General features: G+C 55.5%; 1 long non-coding RNA gene and 1 other non-coding gene across 2 annotated transcripts in view; both read left to right on the top strand.

The window, feature by feature from the left end:
• LOC113954838 overlaps positions 1-10908 on the top strand; it is a 31320-nt gene extending 20412 nt beyond the window's left edge. Inside the window, exons 2-3 of the long non-coding RNA XR_003530350.1 lie at positions 6382-6568; positions 6831-10908. This is a non-coding gene — a long non-coding RNA (uncharacterized LOC113954838). The remainder of the gene's footprint in view (positions 1-6381; positions 6569-6830) is intronic.
• Positions 10909-14734: 3826 nt separating this feature from the next.
• On the top strand, positions 14735-14806 carry TRNAW-CCA. The gene has a single exon. It is a non-coding gene; the product is annotated as a tRNA-Trp (tRNA).
• Positions 14807-15632: the final 826 nt, after the last annotated feature.

The raw sequence follows: 15632 nt of genomic DNA on the forward strand, positions 1-15632 counted from the left end.
TGCAGATCCCACTGCCATGGACCCCATTCCTGCAGATCCCATCACCAAAGGCCCCATCATTACAGACCCCATTCCCGCAGATCCCATCACTCCAGATCCCACTGCCACAAACCCCATGACCCCAGACCCCACCACTGCAGCCCCCACCAGCTCCACGACCACCTGACCAGCGCTGGGGGATTCCAAACCACCTTGCCAAGCAGGAAACGAGCAATTCCTCCCTTCTTTTTGTTGTTTGTTTTTTTTTTTTCCCTCTTTTCTCACTTCCTGAGCTTTGAGTCATTAGGTGTCAGGCTTTCAAGTTTATTTCACCAGCCTGGAATGCATCTTTAAAAATAATAGCCATTGAAAAAAACTGAAAGCTGAGATTTTCAGCTGTAATCCCATGACTCAAGGAGGTGTGGAAGGAAGAAAATCATGAAATCCCATGAGTTTCCAACAATGAAAGCATGAGAGCTGGCAAGGACCGTGCCACATAAATCATCAAAACTAAACACCATCAGTCAAAATGAAAGGAATTAAGCCAATCTCGCCAGGCTGTTTTAATTATTTTTTAATGAGGATTTGCTCATTCAGAAAATTCCCCCCTGACAATGCCTGCCCCGAGCCATTCACGCCGGGCAGGGTGGACACGCTTGGCTTGGCCCCACCACCCCCACCCCGGGATGGGGAGCATAGAGAGAGGGTGCCAGGGAGGGCAGAGCAGGGCAAATCACCCCAAGATGCACCAGAAGTGCTGTTTTTGTTGCAACCCAAAATGCTGTGGTGGGGAAGGAATGAGCAAAATCCTCTCTGGTCCCCGTTAGCAGCACAGACATTTCATAGCATGATTTGGTTGGAAGAGACCTCAAAACTCACCTTGTTCCACCCCCTGCCACGGGCAGGGACGCCCTCCACCAGAGCAGGTTGCTCCAAGCTGGCCTTGGACACTTCCAGGGGTGAGGAAGCCACAAACACGAGCCCCCGTTAATGTTTCGGTGGCTGTCGGGCCGAGCAGGATTATTGGCAGCCTGTCTGCTCTCTGCCAGCGAGATCCTCCACCCCCGAGACCTGCTCTCACCACCTTTCATGCTATTGATTTTTCCTTTAGCAAGGCAGGCACGGAAGCACGGAAGGAGCAGAGGGAGCACAACCCGCTGTGCTTCCCGGGGAGCGGCTGGGAGGGGAGGAAACGGAGAAACAGAGCGGGCACGTTGGTCTGGTGGTCAGGAACCAGGGCTGGGCACTTTGTGCCAAATGTCTCGCCCTTCTCTGCCAGCCCCAGTGCCCCCAGGCACTGCCCAAGGGCTTGAGCAGAGAGATTTGTCCTGTGGTTTTCAGTCTGCTCCGGCCTCAGGGACACCCGAGGGGACACGCACGGGACAAGTGTTCCCATGAAAGCCCTGCCGTGCAGAAGGCATTGGCAGGGACCCCTGGCACAGGTCCAGCGTGAGGAGGAGATGCTGCCAGCACCAGGTGAGCTCTCAGCCTGTCTGGCATCCACCTCCCAGCAGCAGCTCCAGCCACCTTTCAATTAGCACAGCTCTGCCATCACTGCCCACGTCCAGGGCTGGGCACAGCCAAGCCCCTCGGCTGCCCTGGGTTATGAAGGATTCATGGCATTAAATAAAACAGTGGAGCAGGTTGGAATTCTCAAAGCATCTTTGAGAGTTGAGGCACGCAGCTCTTTTTGAGAAGGCAGCGATCGAAATCCCAGTTCATCCCGTGGCTGGTCTAAAGAAAGCAGTTCGAGGAGGAGCCACCCAAAGACACTCCCGGGCAGCCCTGTGTCCAAAAACACCCGGCTGGACCCCTCCAGCATTCCCTGGTCCTTCCCAGCTCCCAGGAGTGAATGTGCAGAGCGGGATGAGCTGCTAATTACAGATAATAAGTGCCATTAATGAGCAAGGCATCCACCGGCCAGGCTTCTTGGGTGTGGAGCTCCCGTGTCCCAAAGCTGGGTGAGGCCCAGGCTTGTCCAAGGAGGGGGAATGGCAGCCTCGTGCCCCGACACGGAGCCCCTGTGCTGCTGTACCAGCCCCTGGACACCCCTCGTGGCAGCACAAGTCATTTTGGCTTCAGGCACGTGAAGCCACAGGGCACCAGCTCCCAAATACTGCCGGGAATTGGGATGGGGTTTGTCCCTGTGCAGCCTCGATGATGATTTGAAAGAGCATCACCTTCCTCCTGGGTCACCCAGCCCGCTGTGTGCCGGTCCCAGGAGATAACTGGGGGAAAAGTGTGCCAATTATTGATATCTTAATTACAGCCAGATGATAACGAACTGAAAAGCTGCAGTTTTTTAATGAAAGCTGTGACAGCACCCAGCCCCGGGAGGGTTGGTGGACACGGGGGGCTGCAGCACTGGGACCTTCCACGGAGGGAATGATGCTCAGGGGGAGCCTGGGGAGGATTTTAAAGCTCAGCTTTGGCACGGGATGCCCAGAGAAAGACCAGGGCATTAAAACCCACACCCTCAAGAGGCAGACCCAGCCGTGCCTGGGTTTGAGCTGTGACACCATCACTGGGTATTTACCCTTCACATCAGAGGGCTCAGATCCCACCCGAAATCCAGGTCACTCAACCTTTTGGGAAAACTCACCCCCCAACAGCTGCCAGAGGGCCAGGGGAGGTTTACACAGACAATTCACCGCCGGGACAAAAAGAGCCAAATCCGGGGCTGGCCGGGAATTCTTTATTCAAGCTCTGCCCTGGGCGGGGAATTACGGATGCACCAGTTGTGCCACCGAGCACCTTCCCCCTCCCGTCTGCTTGGAAATGGGTTATTTAGTAACTGGTGAGGCCACCGGTGCTGAGTCAGCCCGCAGCTAATGAACACCCCGGCTGCCCATTTGAAATTTATTGCACCTATTAATTACAACCATTAGCTGCAGCCAGTGAAATTTTTATAATGAGGACCCTTGCGACTTTGCCTTCCTAGCAGCAAATTAACTGTGTGGGGGGAAGAATCAATGGGATCAGCAGACTTTACAGAAGCGATGTTTTAATTAGTGATTCTCTGCAAACATGCCAAGCAACATCTTCTCCGTTCATTATCTCTCCTTAAAGGGATGGTGCTTCTTTTCAGGTTGGTTTTAGCCCGGCCTCAGCTCCTCTGTTGTCGGGTTTCTAATGCACTGCTGCTCATTATAGAAGCTGCTTTGAAGTCGGGTTTAGCTTAGGACTGGTTGTAAGCAGCAGAGATGTCCGAGGTTTGTGGGGGGGAAAATAAAAAGCAACCCCGGGAAATAATGAGTTTGAAAGCTTGGCTGGCAAACAGCTAAATTGGATGGATTGTGTGGCTGGGAGGAGGAGGAGGGGGGTGAGGAGTGTGGGAAAGGGGTTGTGTCCATGCAGGGACAGGCTCTGGGATGCAGGACCTGAACCTCAGATGCTTCAAAATGGAAGGGACAAAAGTCCCAGGCAAAGCTCTGTCCGTGCTTGGAGCATCCACATCATCCAGGCTTCTGAAGAAAGTCCTTGCAGGTCCCAACCGTGTCTCTGGGGACTCTTCCAAGGGGTGTCTGCTCAGTGGATTTTAGAAAGCCAGGCTGGTGATCCCCAAATCATCAGTCACTCCTAAAAACCTCAGCTGTGGCTGTGGCTGGACCAGCCATCACGAAAGGCAAATGAACCAAAATTTCCGGGAACTTTGCTGCGTTTCGTTACAAATTATATTAATTCCATTCAGCTCCCCTGCAAAAACACAGGAGCGATTTCCATTGCAAATGATCTCGTTTCCCAGGGAGGAAGCCCGAGACAGACAGCCGGCAGCAAAAAGGCAGCCTTGAAATTCAGGGTTTCAAATGCAAAACTTGTTGGGTTTGTTGTTGTTTTTTTTTTTTTTTCCCCCGAAGTCGCTAAAAAGTTAATTCGACGGTGCTTCCCAGAAATAGAAAAGCTGAGGCAGGGGAAGAAAATCGGCTGGAATGGAAGATCCTGGTGCCTGAGCATCCCAGCCCTGGGTCTGGTGCCCACTGATGGCACCTGGCAGCACCTTCCTGTCCCTGCAGCCAGGCTGTGCTGAGCCCTGCCTGCACCCCTGCCTGCTCCCCTGCCTGCTCCCCTGGCTCTCCCTGCCCAGCACCTTCCCTCCTGAAGCTGCTCCTGCTGCCAGCCGTGGTGCCAAGAGCTGCCCAGAGAATCCCAGGGAATCAGGAATCGCCGGGCTGAGGAACAGGCTCCGTCCAGCTGGTTCAGAGAGACATTTTTTCAGGGCTCGGGGAAAGTGCCATTATTAAAGTGAGCATGCTGATTGCAGACAGCTCCCAATTCATCACTGTGACAGTGACAAACACGGCCTGGGGTTATGCAGTTGACTAAAGAGAATTCTCCAGCTTTACATTTTTAATGCTCCTCTCTCGCATTTTCTCTCTGCTGCAGCCAGAGTTTTATCCGAGAAAGGATCTTCTCCCCTGAATAGAAAGGGCAGCAGCGGGGCTGTGGAGCATGCCCGGCCCTTGCAAATCAGGCAGGGCTTCTGTCAGCGCTGCCCAAGCCAGTTCATTTATTTTTTAATTATTCCTTGCTCCTTCAGGATCCTTTTTCCACCTTTTCAAGAAGAACAGGAGCGTCGGCCTCAGCTGGGCTGCCTCCATTCTCCGGGGCTCATTCATCATTGTCCCCTGCCTGAATGGGAGGCAGAGGGTCAGCCTGAAAAGCCTCCGTGGTACAAGCTCCTCTAAAATATATCAATAGGTGCCTAATGGACGTTGGGGTCCCAGCCAGACCGCCCAGGCTCTCAGGGAGCCTTTGTGTCTGCGTGGGGGGGACAGCCGGGACGGGCACGGCCAGATTTGGGGTGGCACGGGGCACCCCCGGGGGGTCTGGGGTTTGCCTGGTTGATGTGGGTGGTGCTGAACAGCAGGGATGGTGCTGTGGGGATGGTGGGGGTGCCTTGCCCGGGCGAGGGAAGCATTTAAAAACCCCAAATGAGGTGGTGCTGGACCAGAGGCCATGTGCCCAAAACAGGCTCCCCTTCCCCATGCTCTGCTCCAGCTGGAGCAAACCTGGGAGGGCTCAGGGGTGGGAGCTGAGCGACCCCCCTTAGTCCCCCCCCAAAAAACCCCCCCTACCAGCCATTCCCTCCAAAATCCCATTCTCAGGCTGGCAACAAAAAAAAAGCAGCAGCACAAAGGGAGACGCCGGGACCTGCCGCTACGCCGGGAAGCCTTTCAGAACGGGAGGCTCATTAAAGAGCCCGTTGTCATTATTTGTGAGCTCCAGAGGTAGAGCCTGATTTAATTTGGGAGCTCGCAGACAGGTACCCAGATGGCTGGGGACGGGGGGCAGCGGCAGGAGCGAATTAAAGGGGGTGTTTCTGGCTTTGTGCTGCAGCTGGGCCCCCTTGGAAAGCGGGGAAGTGGGAAGGCAGGGATGTGGCATCACCCCCCTGCACCGTCACCGCTGGTGGGGGGCTCATGGGGGGCCACGGGCCCCACCTGCTTTGGCTGTTTTCCCAGCGGTTAATTCCCTCCCATTTGGCCCTGCTGGGAATTAGGGCTGCTCCAAACTCCAGTGGGGGAGTCCCCCTGCTCCCCACAGGGTTGGGGGGCCCTGGTGATGAGGATGTGCCTTGCTGGGCAGTGCAGGGCCGGGCACAGCTCCCTCTGGGCACCAGCACTGCCTGTTCTGGGCCAAAATCAGGGCTGCAAATTGTGCAAAAGCTTATCCAGAGAAGCACTGGCTGCCTCATCCCTGGATGTGTCTGAGGCTGGATGGGGCTTGGAGCCACCTGGGCTGGTGGAAGGTGTCCCTGCCCATGGCAGGGGGTGGAATGGGATGAGCTTTAAGGTCCCTCCCAACCCCAAACCAGGCTGGGATTCTGGTTTTTTCTGCCAAAAGCTAAAAATTAAAGCAGGGAGCAAACGAAGGTCTCGCTTCAGACGGAATTTCTGCGAGGATTTGTTATTTATTTAAAAACCCCAGCCTTTCATTTGCATAATTACATTTTGCAGCTGTTGGGCCATCATGTGGGCTGTGCTTTGGGGCATTATTTTATCTGCTGGAAACGGACACAAAGAGAGGGAACTGGGAGAGCTCAGCTGAGGCTCTTTGTGCCAGAACCTTTGGTGCTGCCCCTGTGCCGGGGCTGTCCCAGGGCTCCTCACCTCCCAGGCCCTCCATATGCACCAGGAGCTGCAAGCTGTCCCCACGTCTGTCCTGATTGTTCCCTGGGAGAGGGGCTGGCGAGGGGAGAGAGTTTTAATCTCCTTGCCTTTGGCTGGCTGGGGAATTTGGGAGAGCGTGGCTGGGGGCCCCAGGGGAGGGAGGAGGGGGGAGATGTGTGCTGGTACAGGGAAATTTTCCAGGTTTGTGGTTCTGGGGGGTCTGTTTTACACCCTCCATCCTGCCTTTGCACCCCCAGGAGCTGCCCTGACTCCTCTCCCTGTCCCCATCCAGGTGTCCCGGGGGTGCTCCTGAGCCTCTCCTGCTCCAGGTGATGCCCCAGTTCACCTTCGCTTGCTTCTGCGGGCTCCATGGCTTCTGCAAGATGAAGAGGAAGAAAGAAGAGTCCAGTGCACAGCAGGAGACGGCCGTGTGAGGAGCAGACAGACCCTGCCGAGCTGTGCCTCGGGACGGCCCCTCGGTACGACAGCACCGCCGGGGGAGCTTTGGGTGCCTCCTCCTCCTCCTCCTCCTCCTCCTCACCTCTGCAAGGACCTGCCCCCAGCGGCACCACCTCTGTGTCCGGGGGTCTCGAGGGGCTCAGGGGCTGAGCTGAGGTGTCTGGGAGGGGAAGGGGAGCCGGGGCTGAGCAGCTGCTCACGGACGGGGGCAGCACAGGGGGGGAGCTGCTTAATCTCCTCTAACACGTTTCTCCTGCACGTTGTCTCATTTTCTCTTCCCAGACGCTGGCTGTGGCCAGGGGAGAGCCAAAGGCACGGGAATGACCTTGCCAGGAGGCAGAAGCAGAGGCTGGGGGTGTCACCCAGGAGCTGCAGCAATCCCACCACAGGTGCTGAGCCCTCAGCACTCGGGGTCAGAGGGACCCTGCATCCCAGGGGGATAAAGAGTTCCCTCCTGGACGAGCCAACCTGCCCTTGCTCCGGCAAATCTCAACAGACAGACCTGGAAAGGGTTTCAAAAGCCAGGGCCAGACCTTGGAGTCCCTGTCCTGGGCAGGGTTGGCCCCTGGCTGGTAAGTTGTCCTGCTGCTGCAGGACTGGCTGAAGGCAGAAAAGGAGCCGGTTTGGGGCTTGTTCCTCCTTTTGAAGCCTCAAGCAATTGTCTGTGAGTGCAGGAAGCCATTCTCCGTGCCTCTGCCCTCCTGCTCCCCTGGCTGCAGCACCCTGGGGTGCTCTGGAGGCACCAGACACATGGACCCTGCTCGGACCAGTGCAGACCAGGAGCTCCCACCCCACGGGCAGGGGGGACACCTCGGGGTGTGAGCCCACCCCCTGCACCCCTGGGCCATGAGGCTCAGCAGGAGGTTGTTCTCTTTTGGTGAACTGGACCAAATTCCTGAGCTTGGGGCACCTGAGATTCGTTCCAGGGCCATGTTCTCCAGGGCAGAAATCCTTAAATTCTTCCATGCTGTGTTTCCCTCCTCCCTGTGGAGACCCTCTGAGCCTGGGGCCAAAAGCAGTGCCCAGGACTGCTGGGCAGGAGCTGCTCTTCCCCAGGGTTAGTCCTGCTCCTGCCACCACCTTTCCTGTGGTGGCTGTGCCCAGGAACCTCCTTTCCCCCCCACCCTGTCCCTCTGTCCTTCCCACCCTCTGCTAAAGCCATACAGGAGCCCCCTGCATGCTGTGCCTTCCTGAGGGGTCTCAGGCAGACATTCCCACTGGGATACCCTCCAAACAGCCCCAGGATCTGCACATGGGAAAGCTGGTGAGTGTTGGTGAGCCAGGGACTCCCAGGGTTTGGGTCTGGGTGATGGGTCCCCCATCCCTGAACACACCCAGGGTTTGGGTCTCAGTGCCCAGTTCCCTGTCCCTGAACACACCCAGCATTCCTATCCAGGCACCAGCAGCTCCCATTTGCTGGAGAGCAGCAGGGACAGCCCCTGGAAAGGGAAAATGCTTGAGGGCAGCTGGTTGGCACAGGGGGATGTTGACTTTGAGACCCCCGAGGAGCCCCCACTGTGGGGATGAGCACACTTGGAACACAAATCCTCCCCTGTGATTAAGAGGCTTGACCTTTCCAGGGTTTTCCCAGTGCTCCCAGACCCACACTCGGCCAACAGAGCTGTCTGTGGCACTGACAGCTCCCTTAGGAGCAGATTTGTTGGCTCAGCCAACATCCAGGACCAACACGGCTGTTATTTTATTTTCTTATCCAAAGGATTTAGCACAAAAACCTGAACTTGGCTAGAAGCACCAATAACAACCCAAGGTGCAGCTGAGGAGCTTTAAATCCTCCCTGCTGGGTGCCTGTTTCCTGGGAAAGCAGCTGGCTGGGGTGGGATGTGCTGGGAGGTGGGACAGGGGCAGGGGGACACAGGCTGTGCGTGGTCTCTGTGTGTCACACCCGGGCTGGGGCAGCTCAGGACACTTTGCTCTTTCCCCTCTTTAATCCCAAGCTCTGTGAGCTGTGGGATCCAGGCCTGCAGCCCCCCAGCAGTGTTCCCAGGTGGGTATTTCCCAGCTGGACTCCAGGTTCTGGCACAGAAGAGGGCACACAGTGACACGTGAGGTGACATGTGAGGGAGCAGCCAGTCCAGCTGCTCTCTGTCATTTGTCACCATCGAGCCCAGCAGGTTCCAGCCTGGTTAATGCTGATGCTCCCACGTTTTGGCTTGGCTGGGGGACTCAAGGGGGGTCCCTGCTCATGATCTGAGCAGGCATCACCCTGTGAGAGCAGCAGGGCAGGCTCCAGGGAGAGCACCCAGAGCAGAGGTTTGGAGGAAAATCATGGGAAGCTGTGCTCAGATGGAACTAAATCACTGCTGAGGGGTGAGGAAGAGTGGCCCAGTTCATTGCTGTGCTGCTGAACCTCTTGGATCACAGAGCCAGGGGTGGTGCTGAGGATGGGCAGCTATTGAGGTTCTGGGTCTCTGGAGCAGCACTGGGGAGGAGACTGGAGCTGGGGAGGGGCTTCCAGTTCTCCCAGTTGCAGTGGGAGTCCCCCAGGCTGGGCTGGGATGAGCTGTCTCAAATATTCCTGTCTCCAGAGAGGGGTTCCCAAGCCCGGGGTTTAATGAACGTAGCACATAAAACTGAGACAGGCAGACACTCGCCCACACCCATTATATGTGCATTTAAAAACACGAGACAAAACGAACCAGGAGCCGTGTGAATGTCAAAGCACTCGAGCTTCAGCAGTTATTTTTGAAGAGAATTTCCCACCTCCCTGGGTGGATGGAGCTCTCTTGAAGCAACAATATGTTTTCCACCGCGTCTCCGAGCGAGATGGTTTGCTCCTGGATTGACCTCTATTGTGTTCATAAACGGCTCGTGGAGTTTTTTTTTTCCCCCCCCCCCCCCGTCAGAATGACTTGACCTCCAGATTTATGGCTGAAGGTCTTTGTCGTCCGCACGTTGTTTCCCCACCAGACTGCAGCCTGATTTTTTTTTTTTTTGCTTTTCTGGAGCGAATCTGCCAAGAGCTGAGCATATCCCCCCCCCTGCCCCCAGCCCCCCCGGGCCCCCCCCCCCATCCTCCCACTGACAAATCTGCAGTGGGCAAAAGCAAATGGGTTTTGTTTCTCTCTTTCCCGTGGCGGCGTTTTAATAGGGCAGCGTCTGCTCGGAGCCTGCGAGGGCTGGGGCGTGACAGCTCCTGTCACAGAACACTCTCTCCCCGTCTCCTTCTCTCTTCCCCCACGTTTGCACAACCCCTGGCATTTTTATAAGCTCGGGGTTTGCTTATTTTCCAGGATTTCCTCTTGCTCTCCTGCCTTTGGCTCTTCCAATCCCACTTTTGCTTCTCCGCTCCAGAGTCCCCCGGAGCTGAGTGATGCTGGAGTAGATAAATCTTACTGACTTACTAACTATCATCCAGTAGTTTCCAAGTGCTTTTCCAAGGGTTTTTCATCCTCTGGAGGGAGGAAGGAAGGTGCAGGGATGCCCCTGGGCTGAGCAGTGAGCTCAGGCTCTCTGGGGCTGCACAACCCCTCGTGTCCTGCCTGTCCCTGAGCATCCTTGGGGAAAGGATGCAGCAGGGAGTGAGGTGTCCTCTCCATCACAAATCCAGCTCAGTGTACAGCTGGAATCTCTGCAAATCCCTGTTCCCTCACCCCATGGGGTCCCAGGGTCTCTGGAGAGAGCCTCCACCTCCACCCCTCCTCAGGGAAAGGAGAGCCCTGCTCCCGAAAGATGCGTTTGTTCCCACCAGCAATAATCCTCCTTTAATCCTATTACACTGAGGAAGGCATCCAACTTCCCTCGGAGCAGATGATGGGATGCACAGAGGAGGGGGGCCCCTCTTTCCCTGTGGTGCCTGCCCTGGGTCCCCACTGGGGCTTGGGGGTGGGTGTCCCACAGCTCATCCCCTTCCCATGCACCCCGAGCTTTTCCTGCAGTGCCAAAGGTCTGGAGTGAAGCAACGACACCCCTGGGATGGAGCAGAACATCCCCTGGAACAAGGAGCAGCCTGGATCAAGGGCTCAGGCATGGAGCTGATGCTAGAGTGTCGGGAAAAAAACAGTTTTAATGACCCAAGTGAGCAGAGCAGGGCCTCAGGCTCGCTCCAAGACAGGCAGTGTGGCCCCCTCCGGGAAATATTGGCTTCCTTGGGAGGGAAGGAAGGAGGGAAAGAGTATTCAGATGTTTATTTGTGTGGAAAACAGCCAGGCTGGGGACCAAAACCTGGGGGTGGGGGGTGCAGATCCCTTGGAAGATGGGCTGGGGATGGAGGGATCCTGGTGACAGATGGATCCTGGTGTTGGAATTGTGCTGGTGCTGGAGGAATCCTGGTGCTGGAATTGTCCCGGTAACAGAGGGGTCCTGGTGAATAAGGGATCCTAGAGACAGAGGGATCCTGGTGTTGGAATTGTCCCAGTAAAAGAGGAGTCCTAGTGAATAAGGGGTCCTAGAGACAGAGGGATCTTGGTTTTGGAGATCCTGGTGCTGAAGGATTCCTAGTGTTGGAGTTGTTCTGGTGTTGGAGGGGTCCTGGTGCCAGCAGGGTCTGATGTGAGGAGTGTGCAGGGTCTGGTGTGAGGAGTGTGCAGGATCTGGTGTGAGGAGTGTGCAGGATCTGGTGTGAGGAGTGTGCAGGATCTGATGTGAGGAGTGTGCAGGATCTGGTGTGAGGAGTGTGCAGGATCTGGTGTGAGCTGCAGGAATGTTTGTGCACCGAGCTGGAAGGGCACAAGCACCAGCTGTGGGAGGCAAGCCAAGGAAAAACTGCAGCTTGAACTCTCCATCTGGTAGCACATTCTTGAAGGGTTTGTTGGAGATGTGAAAAAGGAGCAGAAAATAACCCTGGGGAGCCCAAGGCAGACAGCAGGACAGTCTGTCCACAGCAGGACTGACTCCTACCCAAGCCACAACCTGGAGCTCTGGGCTCACAATGAGCTGTGTTTGCTGCAGGCAGGGCAATCTCTGCATCCTGGGGGGTAGCCAAGAGAAAACTACTTTTTTCTTTTATTATTATTATTATTATTATTATTATTTTTTCCCCAGAAGTCACCTGGTCAAAGCCATCCTTTTTCCTCCTCCCACGGGCAGGATTTTCTTCCAGCTCCTCCTGGGCAGTCAGATGACACGGACTGGATGCTCCCACCCCGTTCCAGCTCACCTCCCCCTCCCCGAGCCTTCCTCTAGCTCAAAATTATCTGTGGCTGCCCCCAAACCCCACGTTTTCCAGAATGTTATTCCGAGGACAAAGCACAGGCAGCTTTGGGCAGCTCCAGGTGGGCACAGGGGAAGCTCGTGTTGTTTTGGGAGAAAATGCTGACCATGTTCTGTTCCTATTTTTGCACATCAGCAGAGCCTCTCGAGTTCAGGGTTTGCAGCCCTGGAGAGTCCTTGGTGAGGACCTTCAGATTTAGCTTTGGGCCAAAAAAAAAAACCCAAAAACCAAACAACCAAACACAAAAAAAAACAACAGGGAAGTTGGTGCAACCCAAAGTGTATTTCTTGAATGTAACTTTATTTTTGCACGAGGATTCGTGGTGGTGACCACGTGATGGACTTTAATATTTGGGATTAATCACTGCTCTGCAGTTTGTTACAAGTGTAAAGGTGTGGGTCGAGTTTGACCCTTGTTTTATGCCAGTGTGAACCCAGAGAGACAATCTGACACTGAGGTGTCTACAGAAATATTAATTAAACAGAAATGAGCTTGGACTGGACCCCAGCACTCAGATTTTCTCCTTTTTCTCCAGATTTTTCCTATGCAAAACCACCAACAACCAACCAGCACAAGCAGGCAAAGGCAGGCTCACAGCAGGTCCTGACTCAACAAAGCCCTGCCTAAATCTAAGTGTTTGCTTTGGGATTTTGCTCCAGCCAATAAATTTTCCTGATTCCACCCGAAATAAACCTGTATCGATCCCTGACAAAGAGGGAAAGGCACAGAACCATCCTTGCAACATCCCTCTAATGCTGCCTGACAGGGATCAGAGCATTAAACCTCTTGGTATTGTCCTTTTTTTTTTTATCCCACTGCCTGGATTTCATCAGGAAGGGACCTGTTCCTCAGGAGTTTCCCGGCCCCAGGAGCCATAGAAAAACAGTACTGTACATTTGGGAAAATAAATGTGGCATTTGTAAATAAACACACACACGTCTCTACGCACAGAGCAGAGCACTTCCCGTGGGAATTCCTATGCTAGAGGAATATATGAGTTAAACAAATAAATAAAAAATATTTGTAAGGACATTTAGAGTGTGGATTTTCGAGCCGTTTGGAGATCAGGGTTTTTGCTCCAGGACAAGCTTCCTCCTTTTCTCAGCTGGTTCTTCAAAACACCCCAAAATACACCTTCCAGAGACCCGTATTCCCGGTGTTTGGAAGTGGGTTTGACGAGGGGAAGGGCACAGTGGCATTAAGGCATAAATCAGCCCCACAACGATGCCCTTCATTCCTGGGATAGCAGGAAGACTCCCAGCTGAGGGCTTTTGAAGTCGGATGGAAACCCCCCATATTTATTTGAGTAATTATTGGGCTTGTTAACGAGCCTCGCTGGCCGGGGTTCAGCCCGAGGGGAGGGAGCATCGTTTTCCTGGAGGATTTTCCTACAGCACCCATCGTCTCCCGGGATATTCCCCCTTCCCGCAGCCCTGCAGCAGGATTTGGCCCGGGGGGGAATCTCCCTGAGCTGCTGGGGGGAACAGGGGAGGGATGCCGGGAGCATCCGTGTCCTCGGGGAAGGGATCAGGAAAACTCTGGAGCGGAGACGATGGAGACGGATCCCTTTTGGCTCTTCCCGGGTATCCCGGAGCTGCGAATCCCCCGAGCCCGGCGGGCGCTGCTGTGACAAGGCTGTAAATTAGAGATGAGCTGTGCTTTGAGACTCGCCTATTGATCCGTCTCCTCCTGCTTGATATTCCAGGGGGTTTGTCCGGCTCCACCTGCACTCGGAGCCGGCGCTTTTCCCATCCCAACTGTCCGAGCGCGCCGGGAAGCAGCTGGAATAAACCGGATTTATGAGACCCCTCCGGGGTGGGTTTTATTCTGTGCAGAAGGGTTTGGTGGGATCGTGGTGGGAGACAAGGAGAGATGGAGTTCCCTAATCCTGTTCCCACCAATCCAGCTGTGTGCAGCTGGAGAGTCCTGCTGCAAAGCCACTCATTTACACACACACAGAGAAAAGCAAAGCAGAAGCTGCTGTGAAACCCAGTGCTGGCATCTCGGGTAAAATTTATTAAATATAAAAATATATAAAAATAATATATAATATAAACATAAAAATTCTACTAACTATATAAATTATATATGAATTATAAAGAGATATAAGAATATATATAAAAATATTTATAGATGTATGTATTTTCTATCCAGGGTGACCATGGTTATAAACAAGGTGACACTCTTGGGGAAGTAGAAGTGAACTTTCATGGAACCATGGAAGGGTTTGGGTTGGAAGGGACCTTCTGGACCCACCCCCTGCCATGGGCAGGGACACCTTCCACCAGCCCAGGTTGCTCCAAGCCCCGTCCAACCTGGCCTTGGACACTTCCAGGGATCCAGGGGCAGCCACAGCTTCTCTGCCCAGCCTGTGCCAGGGCCTCCCCACCCTCACAGGGAAGAATTTCTTCCATATATTGAACCTAAACTTCCCCTCTGTCAGTTCGAAGCCATTCACCCTTGTCCTGTCCCTCCGTGCCATGTTAAAAATCCCTCTCCAGGTTGCTTGCAGGCCCCTTCTCTGCCAGAAGCACATCGAAATAAGCAGCAAAAATTACGGCTGAGAACGGCCCAACTCATCGCACGTCACGGGCCGCTCTCCCTGCGCGGGCCCTTTAAAAGAGGCGTGGCCGGGGCCGGGACAAACCAGAGCGGGGCTGGGGGGGGGGATCGCTCCTCCCCCCCACCGGAGCGCGCAGGTGGGCGCCCCCCGGCGGCGCCGGGACACCCCTCCCGGGGAGCAGTGGTACAGCCCAGGCGCGGGGTGGGGCGTGGCCAGCGGGGCGAGCGGGCGGCTTGGAAACCGTTGAGGCGGCGGGGGGGGGGAAACGAGGAGACGGCGGCGGCGGCGGCGGCTCCAGCGGGACGGGCCGGGGAGTCCCGGGAGACGGAGATTCCCGGGAGCGGGAGGTTCCCGCTGAGGGGGGAGCCCCGCGCGGGTCAATCCCGGTGGCGGTTTCCGGAGGGGGGGGCGGAGCGGAGGCTCTTGCAGGAAGGGCGGAGGTGGCGCTGCCGGGACCTCGTGGCGCAACGGTAGCGCGTCTGACTCCAGATCAGAAGGCTGCGTGTTCGAATCACGTCGGGGTCACGGCGGCCCTGAGGGGGCTCCCTTTTTCACCGCGCGGGGCAGATTTTGGGGCACCCCGGGGTGGCACAGGGGGGTCGAGGTGGTGGGGACACGGCGCTGGGAGCTGCGGGGAGCCCCTGCTCCCTCCCCCGCTCTAATTTTTGCCCCCAGGGCGTCGCATCGTCCGGGGGATGGGGTTGAGTTGAAGGAGTGGGTTTAGGTTGGATATTTGGGGAGAAATTGTTCCCTGTGAGGGCGCTGGGATGGAATTCCCAGAGAAGCTGTGGCTGCCCCATCCCTGGAATGGTATGGGTTGGAAGGGACCTTTAAACCTCATCTCGTTCCACCCCTTCCGTGGGCAGGGACACCTTCCACAATCCCAGGTTGCTCCAAGCCCTGTCCAACCTGGCCTTGGACACTCCCAGGGATCCAGGGGCAGCCACAGCTTCTCTGGGCAACCTGTGCCAGGGCCTCCCCACCCTCACAGGGAAGAATTTTTTCCTCATATCCAATCTAAACCTCCTCTCTGCCAGTTTGAAACCATTCCCCCTTGTCCTGGTACTCCAGCCCCCTATAAACAGTCTCACTCCAGCCCCCTATAAACAGTCTCTCTCCATCTTTTCTCTTGGCTCCTTCAAGCACTGGAAGGGCACAATTAAGACACTCTGAAGCTTCTCTTCTCCAGGCTGAACAATCCCAACTCTCCCAGCCTGTCCTCCTGGCAGAGCTGCTCCATCCCTCTGGATCCCTCCATCCCGGTGCCTCCTCTGGACTGGCTCCAGCAGCTCCATGTCCCCCCCGAGCTGGAGGCATCACAATCACCCCATTCCCAGCCTTTCCAACCCCA

This window comes from Corapipo altera, unplaced genomic scaffold, assembly GCF_003945725.1.
Source record: "Corapipo altera isolate COAL_440 unplaced genomic scaffold, ASM394572v1 77b, whole genome shotgun sequence".
Taxonomy (NCBI): Eukaryota; Metazoa; Chordata; class Aves; order Passeriformes; family Pipridae; genus Corapipo; species Corapipo altera.